We start from the raw sequence: 26,171 nt of genomic DNA on the forward strand, positions 1-26,171 counted from the left end.
GCTTCTCCAACTATCCTCCTTAGCTCGTTGAAGTTCGCCCTCCTAAAGTCTAGGGCCACCACCTGACTGCTTGCCTTTGCCACCTTGTGCTGAATTAAGCCAGTGAATTAAGTCCTCAAGAGCCTGGCAATGTTTGTTTGTTTTTTAAATCCTTCCTGTTAGTATAATGATCTTGAACTGGTCGTATGCATGATTTCTCAGCCGTGACTGAGCATACCTGAAAACTTATTTTGTATACTTTTGAGATTTTAAGAGATATTGTTATAGTGATTTGTATAATGTACTTTTATATTAATCCCATCCTGAACTCATTTCTTTCCTATCTGTTCTTTTTGCTTTGTTTTATATGCTGTTCTTGGGGTGGTTTTAGATTTTCTATTATTGCCCTTGTTTTTAATTTCTCTGGATCAGGGGTGTCAAACATATGGCCCAGGGGCTAGATCCAGGCTGTGGACTTGGCCTGTGGGTCACTAGACTGACACCACCCACTGGGCCCAGCTGTGTGTGCTGTGTGGTTTGTGGCCTGGACCTGGCACCGTGCATCTTGCACACAGCACAGGGAGTCAGTCTGGGATGTGGGGCTGCATGTTGCGCTCTTCTGGATTGGCTCTGTGCACTGACTCCAGAGCTGGTTTGGATCAGGCCATGCAGACCAGCATAAAAGGCTGGTCTTGTGGATTGCCACACGCAGCACACGACCTGTGCCAGTACCCTTTGCTTCATGGAGTATGCATGACCTTTCCTGTACCAGCGTCAGGGCATGCTGGAATATTTCTGTTAAAAAAATTGGACCATAGACCAGGCAATTCAGGAAGTTTTTGGAGAGTGTTAGGGACAACTTGCTGGTGCAAGTGCTGGAGAGGCCAACTAGGGGCCAAGCTCTTCTTGACCTGCTGCTCACAAACAGAGAAGTATTTGTGGAGAATGTAGCAATGGATGGCAAATTGGGCAGTGGCAACCATAAGATGATTGAATTCAGGATCTGAGGGAAGGAAGAAAGGAGAGCAGCAGAGTACAGACCTTGGACTTCAGAAAAGCAGGCTTCAACTCACTTAGAGAACTTACAGGCAGAATCCCCTGGGAGGCCAGCCTGAGAGGGAAATAAGTCCATGAGAGCTAGCTGTATTTTAAAAAAACCTTACTGAGAGTGCAGGAACAAACCATCCAAATATTCAGCACCCCCACCTTCTGTTGCTGCTGCCTGACAGGGCTGTGCACAATAGATGGGTGGCGGGGGTCTCCACACACCCCCACTCTCCCTCACACCCACACCCTGCCCACCTGAGTTTCACGCTGTTGCCGCCCCCCTGGGTGCGGGCTCTGTGCTGCTGCTAGCCCCAGCTCCATGCTCTGCGCTTCCACCCAGCTGCAGCTGTGTCTCCCACCCTTGCTGCTTCCCTACCTGGTGCCCAGAGCAAGTGAGACACTGAGAAATTCGAGCACATCCCCCCCAGCGGCTGCAGCAGTGTAGCAGCAGCAGTCCCACCCAGAAGCTGCATGCTGACTGGGCCAGGCCCTTCCGCCCACAATAGGGTATGTTGGCTGGAGCTGTGTATATGTGGGTGCCTTGCTCCCACCCTCATGGGTGGAAGGGCTGGGCAGGGTACAATTTATTGGTGAACACTGCAGGCTGGATGAAAGTGCTTGGCAGGGTGGACATGGCCTGAGGCTGTATTTTGCTTGCCTCTGAGCTAGACTGTTCTCAGTGATGGCAGATGACAGAAGAAGTTGCAGCAAGGGAAGTTTATGTTGAATATTAGGAAGAATTTTCTCACTAGAGGGGTGGTAAAGTACTGGAATGGGTTACCCAGAGAGATGGTGAAATCTCTATTCTTTTGCTGTTTTTAAGACCCGGCTAGACAAAGCCTTAGCTGGGATGATCTAGTTGGGGATGGTCCTGCTCTGAGCAAGGGTTTGGACTCGACCTCCTGAGGCCCCTTCCAACCCTAATTTTAATTATTCTGTGATTCTGTAGTACAGATATTTTTATCTTCAGTAATTTCTGATCTAAACTAGATCATTTAAAATTTTTCAGCTTGAGTAACCACTGACAAGGATGCAAATCTATGCCTGATTTTCCATGTCCTCCAAAGTCTGGAATAGCCTACTGTCCAAGTCCCCAAGGTCTGGAATAGCCTGCCATCAGAGGTGGTTCAAGCACCTACATTGAACACCTTCAAGAGAAATTTGGATGCTTATCTTGCTGGGATCCTATGACCCCAGCTGACTTCCTGCCCCTTGGGCAGGGGGCTGGACTCAATGATCTTCCAAGGTCCCTTCCAGCCCTAATGTGTACGAAATCTGTGTCTTCCTGAAGAGGGCTTGTATAAATGCAGAAGTTTACACAGCCTGTGCAGGGCTAGAGCTCCAGTGTTAGGCATGTTTACTGAAGTGAATTAATTATAATTTCACTAGACATCAAACAGGAGGAATTTTCTGATTGCTACTAAAACAACTGCTTCTCACTTTGAGCACATCCAGTGGAAACTCCAGGAAAAATAATGAACTGAAGAAAACTTCTCTTTACCTAACATCTCAAAATTTAGTTGTTGTGCATTATAGTCCTGTGCATATGCCTAATATTTTAGGAGAGATTGCAGTACAATAAATGATTATGATTGACCTGATTATGAAAATCAGTTATAAAATAGCATACACTATTCTTGCTCGGGGGTGGATCCAGTAGGGGTGCTCCGGTATGCTTACACTCCTCTCCCCCTTTGATTTCTGCTGCACCCAAAGTTTGAAACCACGTGCCTGGCAGTGGCACGTGTTTGAAACCACATGCCTGGCAGTGGCAGTGGCAGCTTCTGAGAGAGTGCTGAAGGAGTCAGCTGACTTTGTCTTATTAGAATCTACCTGATCCCTTCTAAACTTTTCATTCCACAAGTGTTAATGACCCTTTTCTTTTTAATGGTCTTAAGGTTCCACCAATCCTTTGTTCTGTAGTTCTGTTTCTTACCTGCTCCTGGTAATGAAGCTCCTATTTCACAGCCCTGTAGATTGTTTTCAACTCATTCCAATGAAGTTATATTTGTTTCTGCTTCAATCTTAAACTGAATAATACAGCCCTAGGCCCTTAGTATATTAGTAAAGCTTCTGACTTATTTTTAACTATTGTTTTATATGTGATAATGCACTGCACCATCTACAACCCTCTTTTCAAAATTCTAGATCCATCCATGTTCTTTCATGTACTGGTCTCAGTAAGGTACTTTCTCTAGATTCTTGGGATGACTATCTGATAATCTAATATGCATGAGGTATCTAATAATCTTATAATCTAATATGCATGAGCTATATTTGGAAAGATTAACAGGAATCACTTGAGTTGTATCTGTGTCCATCTCGTGCAATACATCTGCTGTCCAAGTCCTTTTGCAGGGTTTTTTATCATAGTCTTGTCTGTATCCATTTTCTTAATTTAGGACTTGTTTGGCTTGAGGTTTTTATTTTGGGGTGGTGGGGGTGGGGGTGGTTATTTTGCAGTAACAGTGGAGAACAATGGGAAAAATAATTAACATTCTTTCCCTGATGACTTGGCAGCTGCAGTGCTAACACGTTCCTCCATCTGAAAGAGGATGGTCAAAGAAGCAAAGAGTAGGAACCTACTGCAGTTTTCTGCATGGCCTGTAAAAGGCTACATTTTGAGCAGCACCTGGCACTTTTTTGAGGTCTCTGGCTCTGCTTTAGCATTTTTGTTGGCAGAAGCGTGTCCCTATTCATAATCCTTCCAAAGCTCAGGAATAGAGTTCTGTTTCTACTCATAGATTTAGAGACTTCACGTGCTTCAGCAACAATACTCTGAACATCATTAGATCAAAGGTAGAATATGAGCTGCAGTGGTATATGAGGTAGAGGAATATTGGGAAGTGGCAGTGAGCTCAGGTAGGGCAGTGCTGAGATATATTAGCTGCAGTATGCTAGTTCCTGTTACAGTTGTACTACTTTTGGTTTTTTGAAGTCATGCAGTTATTAAGGTAGTTGAGCTTGAGCAATAGCATCAAATCTAAGAAGCAAAGTAAAGCAACATGGACTTCCACTGATATACCACAAGTAATGCTTAATGAATAACAAATTAATCTGCCTGTTCACAGGGTTTCTATTTTTTAAAAAGAAAGTATGCACGTTTTTTCTCCACTCTATATTTTCCTTTTCTTCATTCAGTGATCCACCTTAATCAAATCAAATGCTTTTTATTTTATTATTAAATGCTCATTACTTATATTATTGGAAATATACATTTTTATCTTCCAGAGAGTGATTATTCCAAAGAAGTTTAGATTTTTAATCTTCAAACTTTAAATATTTATAATTGTTAACTTGTCATTTCACAGAAAATAATAGGTAACATTTAAAGTTCATATCTAAGTGAAATATCTTCCAAATATGTCATATCATATATATCATATGATAAATTCTTTTGACAGTTCATCCATTTAAAAATGCATGATGTGGATAAGGATCATGTAGGTTTTGTTGGTGAACTTTTCCAAAACAACCAAAAACAATCTGTTAAATTAGAAATTTGAGTTGAACACAGTTTGAGATATTTAGTTCCCAGATGAGTATAGTAGAGTTTTCAGGTTTTAATTAATTCAAGATGAACAATGCTAATAAAACAAAGATCTGCAGTAGAAAGGTTAACTGTCCCCTTGTTTGTTTGTTTGTTTATCTCCCTCATTGTCTGGAGTAGATCCTGAGTGACATTGCAGACCTGCCTTTCAGGTAAATGCTTTTCTAATTTAAGTGACACTTAGTCAGATCATCCCCTGAGATTATAAAGGAATACAGTGCTTGTAAATTAATAATTTTACAAATCTGTTATAAATTGCAAGTGTGGAAGTAGTTATCTACACAACTTATTTGTAGACCTTGTATAGCAGAAAACAGTCAGTAGATTTAAATGTTTTACTTTGTTATTAATTTCCATACCTTGTCTTCTTAGACCATCAACTAACAGGCTTAATTTTGCTCCAGTTGACATCAACTGGAGCAAAATTAGGCATATTAACTGATGACCTTGGGAGGTAAGGAAGCTGATATCAGTGAGGTTTTGACTACACTGACATCAGGATTAAACCAGCATTGCATTTATCTAAGAATGTCAGCATGCCATAAAATACACAGGTTCATAATCTTCCTGAAAAGTGGGTAAATATAGTACAACTTTTCTGCACACAGGTAGACTGAGGTTGAAAGATCAGTCAGCTAATTCAATAACAGAAAGATAACCCAATAAACTCATCGGTTCAGTTGCTAATTCTGAATACCATTCTCTTTCTTTAGCCAAAGTACTTATATCTTCTGGGATTATTGATAGAGAATAAAGGCAACAGAAGCAAAGGAGGATTACTAGACTTTTCATACTACTAAATACAATATTTTACAAATCTCTACAATTACAGTAATTGTGTCACTAACAGCATTTAAGATTGATATTAATTTCCCATTATAATCCCCATTTTAATTCCACACTTAAATTTACAACAAATTAATCGACCTCCTTGAAGTGATGTGTAGCACATCTCCCATGTGAGTTTTCTGGAAAATTGGAAAAAAATCAGAAAAGGTGGTGTTATATGTTATGGTATTTTGAAAATACATAGGAAATTCTGTTTCAGAAATGTTCCCATACCTCCAGAATTGCTTGATACTAACAATGGGTACCCAGACTGGAAAATGTTTTCTCACTGAATATTTGTTCTAGATAAACACCTGAAGGGTGAAGGCAGTATAGTTGATGAATGCCGTCAGGAGCTTGCTTTTTTCATTGTATTATCTCTCAGTGGCTAGTCTGCATTTTTATTTCTTACAGTATTGCTGAAAGATACGCTGAATCAAATTTATACCTCATTCAAATCTGTTCTTTCACTTCTGTTCCTTGTAATGGTACCAATAGTTGAAGTATTTGTGTTGCAGGTATAGCTATATCATTATCAGTTAATTAACTAAGATGTCCTAAATTGCTGTTTTTCACTACACTTAAAAGCCAATGGTTCCTGTGTTTTACTGGGGGAAAAAACAACTACTCCTATACCAATTTTTGCTTTGAACTCTGAAAATTGTGATGCTATCAACCAGCATGTTACATTAGAACACTTACTTGTTCAAGAGTACAGTTAGTTTAATTATATTTATAGTTGGTGGTTTGCTTGACAACACCTAACAACAGGTTCCATCTCAAAGAAAATGAAAAATATTATTTTGGGGTGCAAAAAGGGTTAAGTATTCTCTTATAGTTTTTATTGCCAATATTTTCCCAAGAATTACCTAATCAGTTTTGTTTATGCATTGTAACTTACTGTAACTCTTCTTTCATGATACAAGTTTACACATTTAATGAGAACACAGTATAAAGTTTTGGCACTGTGTAGAAAACAGTTTTGTAAAAATCTTTTTGATGAACTGGTGCGTGTGAAGAAGAGAGAATGAATGAATGGCAGACTGAAACAGCAAAAGAGACATTTATATAATACTATATTATTTTCAGTCTATGCTTATGTACACAAATACGTATTACCTAGTTAATTTCATTAAAATATAATGGTAAGATTATAAGAAAAAAACGGGATAAAAATGTATCAAAGTGACTGACATGAGAACTAGGTAAAATTACACCTCCTAACTAGACACTCAAGAAAACTTTTTAGCTCTAGCTGATTCTTATCAAAGACTCTTTTTACTGGGGGTTATTAACACATTTAAGGATTCCTGCTATGAACTGTGTAGAGAATGCAATTGTTGTGTAACAGTAGGAACATAACAGTCTGTTATTCTGATTTCTAACAAGTTAAATATGCAGGCTATTCTCCAATACCTGAAGAACTGCTTTCAAGAGGAGCCATAAGTCTGTCGTTAAAAAAAAATTAAGGCCAGTTCCTGTAGTTTAGAGAAGTGAGCCAACAGTTAAAGTCTCCATCCTGCTGTGCTGGAAAAGAGCTATCCTGTTATTGCTTGATATCAAGAGGGGACATATGAAGACAAGTTGTGAATAATGTTTCCAGACATTGTTTCATAGATTGTATGGGGCTGGAAGGGACCTTGCAGATCATCAGGTCCAGCCCCCGCCCTGCCCCGCTCTAGGCAGGAATACAACTGGAGTCAAGTGACCCCAGCAAGATGACTGTCCAGTCTCCTCTTGAAAACCTCCAGGGTCAGTGACTGCTCCACCTCTGGAGGGAATTTATTCCACAGTCACCCTGACTATGAAGGAGTTTTTACTGGTATTAAGCCTGAAGCAGCCTTCCAGTTTATATCCATTAGTCCTGGTCTTCCCCAGGGGTGCCCTAGTGAACAGTTGTTCACCGAGCTCCTGATACACCCTCTGATATAGTGGTAAGCTGTTATCAAGTCCCCTCTCAACCTTCTCTTCTTTAGGCTAAAGAGGCTTAAGTCCCTCAGCCTTTCTTTGTATGGCTTGCCTTGCAAGTCCGTGATCATACAGGTGGCTCTTCTCTGGACCCTCTCAAGTTTTTCCACATCCTTATTGAACTGGATGCAGTACTCCAACTGTGGTCTCACCAGTCTCACCAGCGCTGAGTACAGCAGGAGTATCACTTCCTTAGTTTTACACGAGATGTATCGGTTGATGCATGCCAGCGTGTTGTTTGCCATGCTGGCCATAGTGGAGCAATGTACACCTGCAGTTAATGCTCACAAATAAACTCCAGAGCTTATTGCTGTGGAGTATTTTACTCCTGGGCACACAATTAGAATGTGTTTGTAGGAGCAAAAAACTATTGCTCCAGAGTTTTCATTCTCAGCACATGGAGCCCGGTCAGAGCAGCCCAGGTGGCAGAGGACCAAGGGGTCAGAGGCAGCCAGGTGGATGGGCCTGTGCTTCAACATCACCAAGTGCATCTCCCTGCACATCGATGGCAGGCAGAAGAGCCACGTCCTGGACTCCATCCTCATGATCCAGGGCCAGGAGATGAGGCACCTGTGTGACAGCGAGGCCTACTTTATTTAAAATATTTGTATCCTGCTTTTCTGCTTGCACTAAGCACCCAAAGTGGCTTTGGCTTAATTTTTTTTAATTACATAGTAGATAAATAGTTAACTATTTCAACCGAGCAGAGTGAACTTGGTCCTCCGGCTGATGGCGGAGACCAGACTATACTTCCCTTTGGCTTTGCAGTCCCAGGGCAACTGACCAGCAAGTTGAGCAGTAGAGTGTTCTTTCTGGCAGGGAGGGAGGAAGCAAGCTCCCTGCCGCTTCTCCTTCTTCTCCATGAGGCCAGACTAGAATAGACTAAAATAAATATCTTTTCCCCCTTTTGTCGCAGGAACTTGGTAGCTCAAGTGAAATAACAGATTTGCAAAAAATGGAAAATGAAATGTTGAGATGCCAGGTCTGGGGGAAGAAGAAGCAGGATCCTTGCTTTCAAGTTCACTGTCACCAGATATGTGATGCACCTTGAGTAGTTGTTCAAGACAGTCAAATTTTTTTATCAGTCTTTGTGGACAAAATGTCAAGAGAAGATCAAGAAAAAGCAGATGAGACATTAGCTTGAACTATATTTGCAAATGCTACACCCTCTTTCCATAACTGAAAATTAATACTGGAAGGAACATTACAGACTAATTTGCCCATCATATAAATTATCACTTATCACATTCTCTCTGAGAGAGAGAGTATGACAGAGTTCAAACAATGGTTATATCCAAAGGATTGGTCAAGTAGAATCACTGACTCTGCTGTCAGATGGATGGACTGATATGCAAGGAAATCCTTTATTTAACATTATGTTATCAACACCTGAACCAATATTCCCAAAAGCAGTTGCTACTAAATCTTCTCATCATACAGGTGAATACATAGCCAAATTACTGAGTGAAGAGTTTGAAAGTGCAGGTCCCTTCAGCCCTGATAATGCGAGTAACATGAGGGCTGCATAGCACATATTAAAGGCAAATTATCTTCATTTAATAGTATTTGGCTGTCTTGCTCATGGGTTGAATCTTCTGGCAAAGGACGTAGTAAGGGTGAATACAACGAAGACAATATTGGCAACCTGCAAAGTGATTGTGAAGGTAGTCAACAATCATCATGTTGCTAATCAGACTTTGAAGAAATTATAGAAAGAGAAGCAGGGGGAGGAAAGTGTACTTTTATTGCCAGGAGAAACTAGATGGGGCTCGGCTACAAAGTGTTTACACAGTATGCTGTGCACACAGAACTGTTTTCAGTGTGCTTCAATAGATGACACAATATCCCAGATTATTCCCATGCACATTTGGAAGCAGGTTCTTGACAACGTGTTCTGGGTTCAAGTTCAAGGAGTATTTAATTTGCTACTACCAATTTCAGTGGCTGTCAAGAAACTTGAAGGAGATACACCAAGCCTTTCAAATAGTCCATAGATATTCAGACACCTGAATGAAAATCTAATTGAGTTTTTGCTGCCTTCACCTCTATCCAAAAAAGAATTAAAACTGTTTACTAAGAGAGCTGAGTTTTGCTTTCATCCAGTTCATCTGGCAGCAAACCTTTTGGATCCTCAACACAGAGGACAATATTTATCAGAAGATGAATTATCTACTGCTCTCGATACAATTATGGAAGTAGCTAAGAATGTCCCCAACATTAACAAAATAGCCATGATGACAGACATTGCCAAGTACCATATGAAAGAAAAACTTTGGAGCAAAGACATCATTTGGCAGGCAGATGATGTCTCCTCTCACAAAGTGGAAGGGATGCTATACCACCCAAGTGTTGTCCAGGATTGCTGTAAGGATCCTAAGCATTCCACCAACAGCAGCTTCTTGTGAACAGAACTGGAAGGCTTTCAGCTCAATCAAGACAAAAAAAGGAATAAACTAAAAAATGAATGCACCGCTAAGCTTGTTTCTATTTATCAAAATCTCTTGCTTCTGGAGAATCAGTCAGAAGCACAATTAGTGAAGAAGATGCAGTGTGATAAGTTGCCCTTGCCCATAGATTCATTGGTAAAACCATCCTTTGGCGAAAGAGAAGGTGGTTCAAGTAGTTCTGAGTCAGAATTCCCTCAATCCGATTCTGAAATGGAACTAACAAGTAGTGCAAGCAATTCTACACATAGTGACCGTGAAACTGGAGGTGCCGCCGTGACCTCAGTGGAAAAGAGTTAAACTCTATTGAAGTAGATGAGTGGATAACCATGGCATATAATGCACAGTTCTTTGGGTGTGCTAAAATTAGTGTCAACAGTTTTTAGTGCCTTCGTTTTTTTCTGTAAATTTAAACGAACAATGTAAGGGAAGTACATGGTATTGTGTATTGTCTTTAAATTGTTACAAGTATTCCAACAAAAATAATTTCTTTCCACATAAAACTTTGACTGTGTTTGAATATAACATTTAAACCACATTAAGAGTGCTGTATTTAATTTTTTTCCTAATAAAATGTTTCAGTTCAAATACTTGTGGCTATTGGGACATAAAATTAACATGGGGGTACTTTTTTAGTGTTTTTACTAAATATAAGTCAAATAAACATGCTTAATCAGATCACACTCTATTTAGGGCATTTTTCTGGAAAACCCACATCTCTGGCTCCATATGCTATGAAGGGCCCAATTGGGGCATGAGGGTGCTTCAGTGTGGGGCTAGCTGGAGGCAGCCCTCATGCTGAAGCACCCTTGTGCTCTAGGCAGTTCCCCCCCCCCCCCATCCACAATAGGTGGAGCCCTGTCCTAGCAACTAACCCAGGGCTGCTCCAATGGGCTCCATGTGCACTGCAGGGCAGTGAGGAGGAGGCGGGGCAGGGCTGGCTGAGTCATGAGGGTGCTTCAGCACCGGGGCTGCCTGCTGGCTAGCTCTGCACTGAAGTACTCCATGCCCTAGTCAGCCAGAGCAACATCTACACATGAACTGCTGTGCATGAAAAAACTCCACAGCAGAATAGTTACTTGTATTTTATGGCTAAGTGCAGACAGTCAAAAAGCCTGAGACTGAGTTAATTCTTCGCTGGTTAATCTAAACTGCAGAGATTTAACCAATGAGCAAAAGAACAGACACTCACTTTTGATTCTAGAAATGCAGCCACCATGCCTGCAGTGGCCCAGGCCAGAAGCTGGAGGGTGCTACAGCATGCCTCCCTGCTGGGCTAGAGCAGACAGCTTGGGCCAAGGCTAGCCTGCCTACCCTGTGAGAGGGGTTTGTGGGGAAGGCGCAAAGCATCCTGGGATGCTGGGGAACTGTGAGCTAACTTGAAACTGGAGGGGATCTGGGTCAAAAGTTCAATAAACCAATTTAACCTAAATTGCTTAAGTCTGATACTACATCCATTCAGGTTTATCTTAGACCGGCTTTGACCATTTTGAAAGTAGAGTATGTGCACCGGACTTCTGTTGTGTTACAGATTTGAACTGTTTTTTGATCACTTATACTGGTTTATGTGTAATTCCTGTCCCTATCCTATAAGACTATCATGCTCCGGAGTTTATTAGTTTCATGCACCCCAGTAAGGGCACATGTGTAGACGCTGAGATGTTTACTGCATAGTTAATTAGTCAACTGCATGGTAAACATCTTGTGTAGATGCACCCAGTGAGAAGTAAGTATGTATTATGGACCCTATGACTCAGAAGTCAGAATTCTACAACTTTCATCCCATGGGTGCCTTTCATTTGTGATCATGAATTCAACCACACATAAATCCAATCCATCCGAAATCTGAAATTCAAAGCATGAAAGACACTTTCCAAAATTAGCATGGGTATTTAAAAGAAAAACAAACAATGTTTGCCAACATATTGATGTTTGCCACATATTGCCTGTATAGATCTGCAAGTAATGTTATATACCTATATTTTACAGGTTTTGCTTCATCAAGTGTATTCACAGGATAGGAAGAGAATCTTAAAAAATATTCCCCTCTCCCCCACCGAAAAAGGGATAAGGCCACACAGCATGCTTGTGATATTAGGTTTGCTCTGCCAGTTCTGAGCAGGAGAGAGCATGCATGTCAAATCCTTTTCCAACCAAACCTCTGAAATCTGGCAAGCTAAAGGTAACTCTTATTTTCGAAAGTAACCTTATGTAACCTGTATAATCAAGTAACTGACTACAAGTGAGGCCTCAAGCAATCTAAACTGGCTCAAGACCTTAAGTAAATGATTTCACTGTTTCCAAACAGAGATAAAGATAACACAGAGCTCTAAACAGGTTTGAGTGATCAAGATGCACTTCTTGCACTAAAAACATTGCTTAATCTCCAAGGAAGAATACTGATAAAAAAAAAACTTTTCTGTCATCTTGAAATGATTTCAAATGCATATGACTGCAAAACCAAGAATGAAGGCACAAGCTTGGAGTTGGTATCCCACATTGTCTTCAACCGGGATAGAGGCACATGATCCATCACCAGTGTAAAGGGGGCTCCTAAGAGGTAATCACAAAGAGCTTCAAGTGCCCACTTTATAGCTAGGCATTCTTTTTCAGTGACTGAATACTTCTGCTCTTGGGGTGGCAGCTTTCGGTTTATATACAGTATGTTCACCGTGCTTGAAGTTCTAAGACAGAATGGCTCCAAGACCTCTCTCTGAGGCATTTGTCTGTACAGTGCACTAGTATTCAAAATCCAAGCTGCCCAATACAAGCACTATGCATAGTTTCCTTTTAATCTCTCCAAATGTCTCTCGCACACCTGCTCCACTGTATCACCCAGGGTGCACTGTTGTGTATTTTGTCGATCAGAGGGACAGTTATAGCAGAGAAACAAGGAATAAATCATCAGTAACAACTAGCTAGTGCAAGAAAGGAGTTCAACTGCTTTTTTGTCTTGGGAACCAGGGGTCTTTATTAAGGCCCTCACCTTGTCAATAAGGGGCTTGATTTGCCCTTTGCCCAAAGTGTAGCTTATAGCCAAGTCTGCATTTTGTTGGGTTGGCTGTAAGTCATGTGGTTCATAGCGAGTGTAGTACCACCCTGACTTGTTGGAGATTTTCCCCCCGGGTCCTCCTGAGTATAAGTACATCATCAGGATATGCAGCAGTGTACTGACTATGTGGCTGCAACACTTTATCCATTAGCCTTTGGAAGGGGGCTAGGTCACTGTGGAGTCCGAAAAGAAGAGTCCGGAGTTGATCCAGCCCCCAAGGTGTTCCACATGCCATTAGCTCCCAGGATTCTGGGGTTAGAGGAATCTGCCAGTACTGTTTTATTAAATCCCAATGTCATTATTTATTTTGCCTTCCCCTGGCGATCTTCAAAAAGTGTCTTGACGCCCATCTTGCTGGGCTTATCTGATCCTACCAGTCTTTCCTGCCCAAGTACAGGGGGGCTGGACCCGATGATCTGTAAGGTCCCTTCCAGCCCCTAACAAATATGAAACCACAGTAATTCATCACTTTGAGGCATGGGGTAAGTATCAAACACCTCAAGTGACACCTCATTCAGTTTCCAAAAGTCTATACAGAATCAGATTTTCCTGTCTGGTTTGAGCACTAGAACAATGTGGCTACTTTATTCACTGGAGGATTCCTCAATTATATCCATCTCCAGCATGCTTTGCATCTCCTTTTTTACAGTTTTGTACATAAAGGAGGTCCTCCCAGGTTTAGATGTGAAGATGTCTGGGAAGTCCTCCACTAAACCCCAAGCCCCTGTTAGCTGAGCATTGAACAAGTTTTCTCCCAGGACAACACTACTGTTTGGGTTTTGAGGAATATCTGTCCCCTCCCCTGTTTCTGTTGTTGTCAGATGGTTTCCTTAATATAATGGTTCCCCATCATCTCCCTGTCAGGCAACCTCACAATCCATCTCTGCAACTCACCTTACAACATTGTAGGGCCCCTGACATTTGGCCATCAGCTTGTTCTCCTCCAGTAGGACTAACAACAGGACCCCATTTTTGGGTTGATATACTTGGAGTCAGGCATTTCAGTTGTAATGTTGTTACTTGTCGTCTTGTGCATTACAGAGATTTTCCTGTATGAATGTACCAGGTCCAGCCATTCCCAGAATCAAAGAATATATTGAACAGCATTTTGTGCTTGCAGCCCCTGTGTTTTCCAGGCCTTCCAGAGAATTTCTAGTGTGCCCCTGGGTTATCTTCCATACAAAAATTTGAATGGCGAGAAATGTGTTAAGGATGGGGGGACTACTTGAATCACAAAAGTAAATATGGTAACAATCTATCCCACTTCCGGGATTCTGCCCCACAAACTTTTTGAACATCCCCATTAGAGTCTGATTGAACCATTCCACTAACCCATCCACCTGGGGGTAGAGACTGAGGTTCAAAGTGAGTGAACTCTCAGGAGGGACCACACCTCCTCTAGCAGCCGTGATGTAAATATGGTGCCTTGGTTTGTGAGTATTTCTCATAGCAGCCCTACCTGGGAGTATATCTTCAACAATTCTGCTGTCACTCTCTGGGCTAAGGTATTCTGAAGGGCTACAGCCTCCAGATAGCAGGTCACATAGTCTACCAGGACCATGATGAAGTGGCATCCTCTGGTGCTCTGTTCCCAAGGACCTACAATATCTACTGTCACAAGTTTAAAGTGGGTTCTAACCAGAGGTAGAGGTGCTAGGGAGGCCTGTTGTCTGGGGCTACCAACTGACAATCTGGATAGGATTGACAATACCTCTGAATTTCTTCATGAGTCCCTAACCAGAAAAACCAGAAAACACCCTCTCCTGGGTCGTCTTTACTTCCAGGTGGCCCACCCAACATACATTGCGTGCTAAATCTAGGACTTGGTTTGGTGCGACTTGAGTGTCAACAACTGGGGTTTCCAGGTTGTAGTAGCCTAGTCCTTAATGACCCTTACTAGGTCCTCTTCATGTAGTTCAGAACGGGGATTCTGAGTGTCTTTCCCATTCACTGTGGCCAGTTGACTGTAGAAACAAGCAAATACTGGGTCTTTTCTCTGGCTCTGAACAAAATCAGGTCCTCCTTCAACCGGTACTCTCTCCCAAGTTGGGGGGGAGGGTTTATTTTGGGAGAAGCCTGCATCCTCTACATTTTCTTCAAGTCCACTGAGCTTGCATTGGACCTCAGCTCCCTTTCTGGACCTTTTACCTGACCCCCTTTCTATTGTGAGGGCTTTTTTCTGGGTCCTTTGCCATTCTTAGCATGGGAGGGCTTGGGTTCTTAAGATCTTGGGATTGAAGCGGGATTTGTCCCTGAGTCAGTGCTGAAGAAGAGTTTGTGGTTCTTTATCTGATCTACTCTTTGCTCCTCAGTGCAAAAGCTTGGTTAGTGGGTCCCAATACGAACCCACTATCACCGGGTGGAAAAGATGGCAGGCTACCACTGTTGTTAAACTGGCTGTCTGGGCCCTGTCACCAACTGCCACTTGGCAATAGGATAGGGCTGGGTATCCCCAGGTCACATAGGAACTGAACTTTGGGCAGGGTCCACCAGCTATTCTTGCACAAAGGTTTGGGCTGAGCCTGCGTCCACAAGTCTCAGAACTTGGACATCTCCTACCAATGGGGAGTATATATGCTGTCTGTCTGGAAAAGCACTGATTTTAGTACATGGTAACTATCTGCAACTGGGTGGCCTGTCTCCTTAAGAGAAAGCAGCTAAGATAGTTAAATTGAAGGGCTGCAGCTGTGTGAAGGCTAATGAGGGCATGGCACTGGGACTCAAAAAACCCAGTTAGCAGAAGCACAGGGGGAAAGTAAACAAGAAGCACCAGAAGTAGGGAACCACTGAGCTAGGAGGAGGACAGACCTGGAAAAGAAAACCTGAAGCCACAGTGGACCCATCTCAGGGTCCAGGATGATAAGGTTCAATTGGTTACTTATTCTGTTTGGTGAAGGATTGTATATAACTATACACAATGGCTATAAGTTCTTCAGTTGAATGTCTTAAATTTCTTATGAAAAGAAAATATTAAACTAGATCTTAAAACTTTAGTGCTGATATTTTTATTCAAATTGACTTGATGATAAAAAATAAAATAAATTTAAGGTCTCCTTAAACAAAAACAAAGCTAAAAAAAAAGTTTTGCATCCACTCCATATAAATTACTTTGGCCATGAAAAGGATCTTGTGGACCACAAGTCTTATAGATCATGAAAAAGGATGAGTTTCCTGGGTGGAAGCCTATTACTGAGATGAACCTTCCACTACTTTGAAAGTGGATTATTTTAGCCTAGCTAAGAGCAGCTAATTGGAATGCTTCGCCAAGAAAGTGTCTGCCAAATAGTTTAGTGCCATGTAATGTGACTAACCTTTGCAAAATCTGGGTTGGGGTTCCTGATGCTGCAGATGCTTTCCTCTCAGAACTGGAAATTGCCTATACACCATTTCCAGAAGTAGTGCAGCTGCATTGCTGCAATGTTGCAGGCAGGTCAGTTACTGCTGGTGAGAGGCAGATGTAATCAGCTTAGAGAGGCAGTTTTGGAGGCATATCTGCTCAGGAGGTAGCATGGTTTGGGTGGGGTGTGGTTTGGCTGTAAACAGCTACTGCTGTAGGTTCTTTTCCAGTGTATTTGTGTCTTACCTTTTTGGCAAACCACCTAAATTCCAGGAGAAAAACCCTACAACTTCCTGGCTTAGCCATGTATGTACAGATAACTTATGAATACATATACGCACCCTGCTAAAATCAATAGTAAAATGCTCACTGACTTAAATAGTGGTGAAATGACCCTAACTTACTATGCTTCTTGTTTGAATGAGGAATGTATAACCTCCTATATGTCAGACATATTTAAAACCCGGTGGACTTTGTTAAACAGGGTCTGCAAAGGATTCTGGGAGCCTTCCTGTGGTGCTGGAATGTAATAAAAGATCAGTGCTATATTACATGCAAACAATGATTATGTTTTGGGAAATAACTTAAATTTAACTTTAGAAAGAAAATATTGAACAGCTGTTTCTTAAGCTTATACATCACTTGCTGCATATCTAGTTCTAAATCTTGGGTTCATAACCATGGAATGGTTCAGAAAAAAATATTAGGCACCCATAACAGCTCTTTGCCAAGGAAAAATGAAGTGTAGCATTATTAAAATTTTTATGGTGTTACAGTAAGTAAAAGAAACCTGCTTTTTATGTTTGTCATTTATTTTAGCTGTAAACCTCAACGAAAATAACATATCGACTTTTTTACTAGTTTTCTGTGCCCATTTTTTCATGCTTAGAACACTGGAATTCACGTTTTTAAAATTTTGCATCAAGTTTCTATTTACTGTTTTAATACCATGTAATGACCTCCATAAATCAGAGTCTATTTTTAGGAATTGTCAAAGGACTTAACTTTAGTTTGTCAACAAACAGTTGTTTTCATGTCTAAGTATCAAACTTCTTTAATTTGTGTTTGAAACAAGATTTTTCTTTCCGAGCAACTAGAGAAACATTTAATGAACTTTAGAATGCTATGCAACAAAGCTAGGACAAAAAATTATGATGAACATAAAATGCACAGAGTACTATATCTTTGCTCAAAATGCAGGCATAAATCTGAAAAATGACAGTCTTTTATAGGTAAGATGCTGTTGTTAAGGGCCATTTTAGTAATCTGTCATTTTTTAATTTTAAAAATAGCTGAGAGTAGGCCTTTCAGACTTCAACTTTGAGTTGCAATATCCTGAGTACTCATTTTCTGTGGCTTTCCCTGAATATCCAGTTAATTCCATCTATGTATGTGACTTTTTAAAGCAATCATAAGAATAAGCATTATCCTACTTTGTTTTAGCCAAAAATTCAGATTGGTTTTGTTCTTGCTTTGATACCATTGAATCACTTTCTTTTTCTGGTTAGAAAAGTTACACTGTTACACATCCCTTTGAAAAGAGCTATAAATGTTAGCCAAAAAGCAAAGAGAGGGTTTTTTTCACTATAGTAATCATTTAATCTCTTCTAAGCATTTGCTGACCATTTGCAGTGCAAATTTTTTTTCCCAATATAGTAATCATTCCATCTCTTCTAAACATCTTTCTGTAAGCCCTGTCCCCTCCCTTATAGGTTACATGTATTATGCAATTAACTGGTAAATTGTACAAATAATTTAGACCAGGTACATATTCAAAGTAACTATCATGCTGTTAAGAGGCTCAACTAACTATAAAGTTGGAGCTGGAAAATGTGCAATAACTTTATAGCTGGTTCCTATTTAGCTTTAATTTGCATGTGTGAAAGGGTCTCCCCCGTTGCTGGGAGCCCTGGGGCTGATGGACAGTCCCATAGCTAGCAGGACTGTCAGTTCTGGCAGCATCATGGCTGCTGGGACCGAGAGTCGGCTATGGGACTCACAGCTACAGGAGCTTGCTACTTGCCTGTGCTGGGGGGCCGAGATGAGATGGCAATCCCAGACTCCTCCTATACTGACAATAAGGCATGATAGCATCTGATGCTGGATCCCACAAACATGACTCCTACCATCCATGTGTAGTATGACAGGAGGCCCAATTTTGTGGATTGCACATCAGGTCCTATCAGGATGTCTAAACAACTCCTAATACATTCCTCTCCAGTTCTTGACATTATGATATTCCACAGATATTTTAGAATTTAGAAAGAGTAGATTTATTAAAACATTCATTACAAACACCTAAAACTGACCTGAAATCTAAGATTCTTAGGTCTAGAGTAAGAGACTAAGGAAAAACAATTTGTTTAAAATGAAAATAAATATCCTTTCTTGCTTTAAAATGTTTTAATAGTATGGTTGAAACATCTATTTTTCTACCTCATAATGATCAGATGATGATGACTGCCATAGGTACGTGATACTTTGGAATTATTCTCTTTTTTTTGTTTAATGTTTTTTGGTATTTGGAAAAGTGCATGTTAAGCTATTCCATTGTCAGAGGGATATGCTGAATGGGCAGTCCTGAAAACAGTGGCCCCTGATGTAGTCATTTGAACATATACAGCATAAGCAACTTCAATACAAGTTTGCTTGTACAACTGCAGCAATGTGTCTCCAATCTGAACTGGAAGGATTTCCTCACAGGATGAGAATAATTCAGACTCTTGACTTTATCTCTCGCTCTCTGAGATAATACCCAGCAAACGTGTTTCTAATTGTTGCTGATTATGTCAGGAGCACACGTACTAGGAAATTGATACTACCAATTCCTTTCATCTGGACAAGTGCCTTATACTTATAACTTCTAGCTTCCTAAGATTTGGTTTATGGTATAATTCAGTTTAATTTTCTACAAAGGTGTCAAAAGGATAAAGGCAGACAAGGTTCTGAGAGACTGGAGAAAGAGTGGTTGTCTTGTGAGCAGTATGCACCCTCAGGTAATTGGGTATTTTGTCTCTGATAGCTTTTTGGTATGTGTTTATTCTGGTACGCAGTTGTTGTTTGGTCTCTCCTACGTATTTTCCATCAGGGCATTTAATGCACGAGATGAGATATATTGTATTTCTGGAGGTGCAAATATAAGATCCTGAAATGATGGTGGTTCTGTTGTGGGCTGTACTTATTGTGGGAGTGATGGAGATGTGCTGGCAGGTTTTACATTTCCTGTCCCAGCATAGTCTGGATCCATTGTGTCTGGATCAGTGTGTTTTGGGCCATAGGAAGTTTGCCCAAAATTTGCTACTGGTGATGAGGTTGGCGAGGTTCGGTGCATGTTTAAAAGCTAGGATGGACAATTCTGGAAAGTTCTTTTTAAGAATTGGATCTTCTACTATGGGTTGCAGTTGTTTTAGGGAATGATGGTATGTCATAACTTAATGGTGTGTGATTCATGAGGATTTTCTTTTTGTACTGCAGCAATTCTTCACGTGGTATCTGGATGGCTGTTTCAAAAGTGCAATCTATCTCTCTGGAGGACTGTCCTTGTTGAGTGAAAGCCTTTTTGAGATTTGCAAGGTGACGATCACGGGTGTTCTCAGTGCAAATTCAGTGGTATTGGAGGGCTTGGCTGTATATTACAGCTTTCTTGGTGTGTTTAGGGTGATTATTGGTTCTCTGTAGATATGTATATTGGTCTGTGGGTTTCTTGTATGTGGCAGTTTGTACTTTACCATTCTGGATATTGATCATAGTGTCTAAAAGGAAATGTTTGTGTTGGAGTATTCAACAGAGTCTAACGGAGGGGTGATGATTATCGAATTTGTGATGGAAATCAATCAGAGATTGCAGGCTTTCTCTCCAAATGATGATGATGTAATCTATATATCTAAGGTATAGCATGGGTTTGATGGTGCAGTTCTTGAGAAATTCTTCTGCCAGTTGGATCATTCAGAGGTTGGCATATTGTGGGGCCATTTTCGTGCCCATAGTTGTGCCCGTGGTCTGGAGGAAGTGTTGGCTATTGAAAGTGAAGTTGTTGTGTGTAAGGATGAATTGTTTAAGTTCAGTAATATCTTTAGGCCTGTGGTAATTTTGCTCTTGTCAATATGTAAGGCAGGCTTGGATGCCATCTTGGTGTGGCATGTTGGTATATAAACTGGTAACCAGCACCCCCAAAATTATAAGATTGTATTTGTAGATTTCCAAATGAAACTGAGTTATGCTCAGTCTACTTTTCAGTCAGATGCCCCCAAGTCACTCTGTGGCAGTCAGTTTCATATGGAAACATTCCTGACCAAAATAATTAGCTATAGATTCAGCGGCTATCTTGACTTAATACTCATTCATTTTCACAAAATGCCAGTGGATATTTCTGATAAAAATAAAATTGTTTCTTTAAAATGGTTTTGTACAACTTTGACAGTCAATTTAATATAATCTATCAAAGCAAAACAAAATATCTATAAAGATATTCGGAGGGAATTGAAGATAGTAGTTGCTGCTTGACCCATTACACATGCTGGTTGTTTTCAAACTTCCTAATGTCATGGAACCCTTTCTTATCAGCATCTTATACAGCACAGAGCCTCTACCCCTTGGCCCCATGGGCCTTGTAAGCTGACACAAAGCCAGGAAACCCAGCTCAGCAATGGCAGACCCCTACCTCCCAACCAGCCTCTGTCCTTATCCCTAACCTCTTTGTGGAACCCTAGGATTTCATGAAAACCACCAACATACACACTAGAAGTCAGAATTCTTAGTGGGTGGTTATAATAACCTAATGACCTGCTGATATCTCATGAAAAACTTAGAAAAACGTTCTGATTAAAGGTAGTTCTAACTGTACACGATATATATAGTTTTATTCTTCCCTTAGCTTTTTAGTACTAGCAATAATTTGATTGGAGGAGACCTTGCTCTTGGAACACGAAGAGAAGAGAAAAATGGTTTTAAATCACCTGTTAAGTTCCTAGTAGCATAAGAATACAGGGATTATATCAGGCTTAAAGGGTTTTATATCTCACAACTACTGCTTCTTATTTCTCCCTTCTGGCTCTCGGAAGCAAAGAATTTTAGCAATATGTGTTCCAGGTACATCCTTTTCTGCTTTCAGTCTGCTTTTATTATGCATACTAAATTAGAGGCTATGAGCAGAGCTGGCTTAAAACCCTTGTATCACTGTACACCACCTAAAGAGGCCCCATGATCAGTGACTTTGCTTAGTGGGCTAGTTTGGGGCCCTTTCAGGCTTGTTTGAACAGCCAGAGTAGCATAAAGAGGCAAAATGCGGCTCAGAGTTTTGATGCATGAGTTTATTTGATCTTTTGGCTTATTTACTTGCTGTTTATCTTGAAGTTATAGTTTTTTGGAGTCTGACAGCTGAAGGTGTCAAAAATGTTCAGGACAAAAATCATTATAAAATCAAATTCTAAAGAAGCAACTACTTTTGAGACTGGTTTATGCTCCTACATTGAAATTTTACACTCTTCTCCCAGACAAAGCTTCAGAAAGTTATTGCTTAGGGAGAGGGATGGTTTGTAGAGAACTCCACAGGACCTGAGTGTTAGTATTTATCTCCCAAACATGCATATAGGTGATAGGACAACAGCACAGCTCCTTTAGGCCTTACTAGTCCAGTTCATTGTCTGCCTTTTCCATAGACAGGTGTGAGTAACTGGCACCTGCTCCTTTAAAGTAGTGGCCTCTCCTCTGATGCACCCCCATTTCTGCACTCTTGGCTTGCTTATTTAGAACCATTACCAAGCCCATGATTAGAAAATAAATATAGAAAATAAAGGTTTCTTTGAGGGCAACCATACCTATTGCTAGATTCTTTGGTGGTTTAGTGACACAGGAGAAATTGCATGGTCTGATTCCACCCACAATGAGCCAATCTGGTTACAGTTCTATTGGATATTGTTAAAACACAAGCACTTGCATGAGAATCTGATCACTCTGGTAACATAGTAAGACTTCTCATAGATTACTGTTACCACAATAACTTCAAAGGATATAATCATAATACTAGACACCTATCACAAAATATTTTATTATAGTTTTTCCCATTACAGCAAACCTTCACTACATTGGACATGTACTAAAATGAAGAACAGGAATTTAATCTAGTAATGCTCATTAGATCAAATTTCTAATGGTTATTAAAGGAAACTAAGTGTATCACAGTCCCAAATAATTGTCAAAGTGGCACCCTGGTTACTATGAGTATAATACTTAAATCCTTATTCTGAATGTTGTAACTTCATTTTAACTGTGTTATTCTTACAGTTAGAAAAGGGTGGTAAATTAGTTCACATAAAATAGTAACAAAAATAAGAAAAATCCTTTTGTATGTGGAGGAATGGTTTGGATGTCCTTTTTCTCCCAGTTCAGCCTGGATTCAGAAATCTGATGGAGCAGCCTGTCCTCATGAGTCAAATATTTCAATCACAAACTTGTCATTGTCTGTTATCTCTGGTCACTATTCTGGTTATCAAGAGCCAGATTTCAGAAATATGTGTGTAACTGCATATCTTCCTTATATGAACAGCTGCTTTAAACAGCCATGCAAATTATCTTGGGACATATCAGTTGGATATTTATGGGCAGCTACATTATGCATCCAGGTACAATTATGCTATTTGTATGTTGCAGTTGTTTTTGTACATTTCTACACTTGACACTAGAGCCATTATGTCCGTGTTTTAATTTACATGAACTGTGACATTGTATATTTTGTTCCAATAGCTGCCTTGTATGAAAGTGATGAAGGGTGAGAGAGGGAATATAGATTATTCGCTTGTATATGAGGAACATGCTTTATTTTGACTGGAACATTCATTCAGTTTGGAATGAATCAGACAAACTTGCTGAACCAGAATCTTCTCCCTTTGGGCATGTATCTGTTTGCATGTATTTATCAGTCTGCTTAGAAACAGGCTGAGAAACATTTTAAGCATTGCCTTTTAGAGAACAGTCTGAATGTTGTTTTTTTTTATACAAAGAAAATATATTATGTATACTAAGGCAGCTTGTAACCACTTTATTGTAAACTGAAAAGAAGGGTTTAAAGTTTTTTCTTCCTACCCACTTGTACACACTGTAAATTATTAGTTTTTTTCTCCTTAGTTAAAATTCCAAACTCCCATTTAATGATGAAGGTTATAATTCCCTGTATCCTATTTTAATCTCCCAAAGGGAAGTAATTCAAGAAGTCCATACTTTTGGGTAATTTCTTAACTCTTCAGGAGTAGCCTAGCCTGATAATCAGGCTGTTATCCTCCTGACCACCCATGGAGATTTTTAAACTTAATCAGATTGCTAAAATGTTCAAGCCCACAAGCCTAAATGCTTACAAAATTAAAGCAAAACTTTTGCAAGTTGCTGGGTAGAAGAAAATATTTAGTAGCTAAAGGAACGCTAAAAATCTACTCTTTCTTGAGATTGTGGCCTGATTTCTTCTCAATCAAATCAATTCTTTCATTGTTGTCAGTTAAAGTCTATAGTTCACATATAATACACATTGGACACATCTACACAAAGCGTTTACTGCACAGTTGATTAAGTAACAATGGAGTAAATGTCTCAGCATCTATACACACACCCCTATTAGGGTGCACAAAACTTATCAACTCCTCAGCAGGGTAGTACTTGTAAATACAAGTTTTTCATATGCAGCAGTGGACATGTAGGCATCAACCTGACTGGCTAGAGCATGAGGGTACTTGAGTGTAGAGACTACTTGCCAGCTAGCCCTACATTAAAGCAACCTCCTGCCCCAGCCAGCCCCTCCATAGCACATTGAACCCAGTTGGAACAGCCCCTGGAGACCTCCCAGGCCTTCTGCCAGCTGGGGCTTTTGCAACCTGGCTCAATGTGCTGCAGTCTGGGCACACACATAAACAATCCACTCAGGAGTTTCTCAGGAGCAATAAACTGTGAAGCAATAAACTCCACACTTTATTGCTGCACATTAATGCATGTGTAGACGCTCCTCTCAAATCCAAGATTGTTAGTGATGCATTCCTAAATACAAATATAATTCTGTATAAATTAAGTTATGCAATTCTTGAAACTGCAGGAGAACTTTACATTATTACCTGAAAAGATTTGTTTCTATTTATTTCTTCTGTTGTGATACTTTAGATATTATGGCTTTATTTGTAACTAAATTGGTGCGAGCAGTGTGACTTTGTTAGCATCATCAGAGGCCATAATTACAATTGTGTTGCAAGTTTTGTCTATCAGAGTATATGAAAAGTTAAACCATGGAAAAGTACCTATTATTCGTTGAGTGGTGTTAATGCTGAGCACATTGCCACTAAAACTTGCTTTGTACAGGCTATCAAAGGATAGTCTGGAACCACAAGTGCTGTTGATTATTGCCATGCAGTTAACAAAATAACATGGTGTAAAGCTTTACCTGCTGATTTGGATTAAAAGAAAAATTTGTCAACTCAGTAGAAAATTGAATTTAGGGACTATTAAAATTGGTTGGAACGTCACTTCAAAATATTTATACAAACAGTGACAAAGTATAAGGGTGCATATGATCTTCTAAAAGTTGACGCAAAAATAGCAACAAAGGAAGATTCCCATGTATCCATATTGCTAAAACACAACCTTGCTGGTTGTTCAAGAAAAAACTAATAGTAATGAACATTCTTTTGTATTCACTATAGCTCAGCCAAGTCTCATCTACTCTGCTTAGTACTTTTTTTCTTCATGCTTTTCTTGTCAAATCATTCACTATAAAATAATAGTGTACATATACGAATGTTGATCTGGCTTTACAGCCCCAAATATCATGTGACTTAAGAATGATTGCTCCTATTCCATCCATTGCCCTATACTGAAGAGTGAGAGATCTTTTTTAAGTGCCCTTTGCAAGTTATATTGGCTGCAGTAATTTACAACACTATTAGTGGAGACAGTGGCCAATTTAATAGTGAATTCCTTTGCGTTAAAATGCTATTGTACGCTAAATGAATGTCTTAATACTGTTATAAGCAAAAACTGTAATGAGGCATATATCTCATTAACATTAATTTAGTATCATGTACACACGGTACAGTATCTGCTGATATTGGCAAATTGAAGCTGACTGAATTTAGCTACTTAGGGAAGTATCTTGATCTTTCCAGATTGTTTAAATCATATTGGTATCATCGTTTCTATGGCTTTGCTTAAGTGTATACATATGGCCCAGTTTGTGAAAATCAGAAAGCAAGTACAAATCAAGGACATCTGGGAATACTTTTAAACAAAATAGTGTTATTCTCAAAAATCTAAAATGGTAAAGATTACCAGTGAGATCTTTTTAAAATCATATTGAGTATATATGTATGTGCATAGAAGCATCCATCAGAAGAGCCAAACAAAGGAGTTTTTAGCACTCACTTTCTGAAGAGAGAAAATCATCTGTGTAGTCTCACAGACATTAGCTATTTTTCTCAGGAATAAAATTGACTTGTAGTCAGTTCCACAGATGAACACCAGATCTCTGTGGTGTTCTCTTTACCATATTTATGCAAATCCAAAATGACTCTGAATTTAAGATAACCCCCATAATTAGATTCTATACATAGAAAATATGTTAGAATTCTGCGTGTATAGAATCTAATTATTGTCATGTATGGTATCTAATTATTGCAGGCTCATCTAAAATGTGTCCTCTCCACAACTGCATTGGGGAAAACAGTGTGGGGGCAGGTTTGTGGGGGGGGCAGACAGTAGGGTGCAAATAAGGGGGCACATGATAGAGGAAGTGGAGGGGCAGACATTAGGGCATGCAGTGCAGGGAGCAGTGGGGGACAGGTGGTAGCACGCAGATGGTGGGAGAGGCAATGGAGGGACAAGCGGTGGGAGATACCTTGGGGAGCCAGGCGGTGGTTGGAGCAGGCAGTAGGGCAGGTCGTGGGAGAGCAAGTTACTAGGGGGTTGGTGGTTGGGGGACAGGCAATGGTAGGGGCA

The 26,171-nt window shown here is 40.2% G+C and overlaps 1 protein-coding gene and 1 long non-coding RNA gene across 3 annotated transcripts in view; one reads left to right on the forward strand and one right to left on the reverse strand.

The window, feature by feature from the left end:
* The window catches only part of PALLD (palladin, cytoskeletal associated protein), a 251,935-nt gene that overhangs the window by 66,543 nt on the left and 159,221 nt on the right, over positions 1 to 26,171 (forward strand). The gene's annotated exons all lie outside the window — the stretch shown is intronic.
* LOC109300886 lies at positions 4,291 to 7,044 on the reverse strand. The gene is made up of 2 exons (XR_002098362.1): positions 6,107 to 7,044; positions 4,291 to 5,544 (listed from the first exon to the last, which is right to left on the reverse strand). It is a non-coding gene; the product is annotated as an uncharacterized LOC109300886 (long non-coding RNA).

Source organism: Gavialis gangeticus, unplaced genomic scaffold (assembly GCF_001723915.1).
Source record: "Gavialis gangeticus isolate Ggan-Ray unplaced genomic scaffold, GavGan_comp1, whole genome shotgun sequence".
NCBI lineage: Eukaryota > Metazoa > Chordata > Crocodylia > Gavialidae > Gavialis > Gavialis gangeticus.